Consider the following 2,217-nt stretch of genomic DNA (forward strand, 5'->3'; position numbering starts at 1 on the left):
TGTGTGTGTCTGTGTGTGTGTGTGTCTGTGTGTGTGTGTGTCTGTGTGTGTGTGTGTGTGTGTGTCCGGTTTTCCTGTGAGGACCAAATGTCTCTGGACAGTAAAACGTCAAATCAACATTTGGAGGAGCAGTTAACAGCCCCTATGAGGAAAATAGCTTAAAGATGTAATGAAAATGTAAAAAAGTTGATATGATTTTTTGTGGGATAGAAAAATCTATACGCCTGTATAAAAACAATAGAAGTCAATGGAAAGTCCCTATGATATAGTGTGTGTGCTGAATTATCCACCACTTGTGCTTTATGCATCAGTTCTTTTATTGCTGTCAGACAAATTGATTGCATTCATTACTAACTTTTTTTTTTTTTTAAATCATCCCACCAGATTTTTCATTTCTTCCCCACCAATATTTCAGCAATGGCTCTGAGGCCTGTTAAGAGGATTAGTCTCAGGTAAAGTGAAGTAACTTAACTGATTTTGCCAAGAACATGCGTCACTTGACAAGAATTTCAGAGTTGTGCAGTGACTGGCATTGGATTAGTTTGGAAGAGAATGTTTTGATCCATTTCATTACTCTATTCATATTTACTTTATTTAAGCCAGAACTGTGACCACTGAGCGCTACTCAAATGCTGAGGTGTCAGCTGTGACTGAGGTGTCTTCAGTATGGCAATTCTGCGTACTGGAATTTGTCATCATAATTGTAGTGTCTGCTGACAGAATTGAGAGTTGTTACACTGATTTCAGTGAATGTGGTGGGTACATGATTAAACCATTTTGAAATGAAATGTGGTCTTTTATGGTCTGCTGATCAGAGCATTGAATGCAAAGTGAGAGATATAATGAGGTAATGAGATATCAGATTTAGTTGAACCGCAGAATTGAAAAACAAGCCAAAGACTCACACAGAGTGATACTGTAGTGTGTTTAGTTGTCAAACATACATTCTTAACTTCCTTGCTTGTTGTTTCCTTTCAGGTGTGTACTATTCACTTTCTATTTCCTTATACACTGCCATTCAAAAGTTTGTTGTTTTAGAAAAAAAATCATACTTTTATTCAGCAAGGATTAATTAGATTTATCAAACATGACAGTAAAGCCATTTATAATGTTACAAAAGATTTATTTAAAATAATTATTTTTTTCTGAAAAAAAATTGTTTTTTGTCACAGTTGTCACAAAAATATTAAGCAGTAACTGTTTTCAGCATATATGCAGCCTTGATGAGCATAATCCTACTTACTCCAAACTCCTGTCCACATTGAATATTTTTGCCTTGTTTACATTTTCTGGGCCAATTGGAGGTTCAAACACAGAGCAAACCTCAAATATTTAAAACACTGAAACCCATTGGGACTAAGGGCTGTTTTGAAGCAGATAATGCTTGCTGACTATAGCTTCCCATCACAAAACGACCAAAAACAAAACTCACTCGCATTCCAGTCTTACCCATTTTTGCCTGGCTGTGCACATCTAAAAATGTGGTGAAAAAGCTGAAATATTCTTTTGTCTTCATTTTATATTCTGATGAAGGAGGATCTGGAAGTAATACATTAAAGTAAAGGAAACTGCACAGATTAGATAAGGGAAGCCGGCTTCACGTGTCTGCTTCTTAAGTGTGATTTATTTGAACAAGATCTAATGGTTTATCTGTCTTCCTCACTGAAGTGAGACTGTATTCAGCACATGCAGACCTTCTCTTAACCTCCTGAGACCCTGCATCCTCATATGAGGACATTATATTTTAGTGCATTTCTCTGAGACTATACATGCCACAGTTTTAAGTCTGGATGTCCTGTACAGAGCACATTCAGGGCTTTTCAGAGATACTAAATGTTTGGATGTTTCACCATGACCACTCCCTCACCTTGGTCTTCAAAAATGTATGATATTAATTTAGTGACACTCTTATGGAAATATGATATTTTGTAGTTATCATTTAAATCTGACAAATTTTTAAACTGTGTGTCATAAATCAACATCTCAGGAAAATGTTATGGGGTTTCAAATCAAAATATGACTTTCTGTTACGAAACAGGACATTGATTTCATACATGTCCTCATATGAGGACACCAGGACTAAAAGCATGTTTATTACACATTTTGGGAGACACAACAAATTAATAGGGAAAGAAATAAATTATATATTAATATTCAGATCAATTATTAGACATTATTATGAAAATCTTGCCAATTATTACTCCCATTATTACACTT

Source organism: Sinocyclocheilus anshuiensis, unplaced genomic scaffold (genome assembly GCF_001515605.1).
Source record: "Sinocyclocheilus anshuiensis isolate Anshui unplaced genomic scaffold, SAMN03320099.WGS_v1.1 scaffold292, whole genome shotgun sequence".
In the NCBI taxonomy this organism is placed as follows: Eukaryota; Metazoa; Chordata; class Actinopteri; order Cypriniformes; family Cyprinidae; genus Sinocyclocheilus; species Sinocyclocheilus anshuiensis.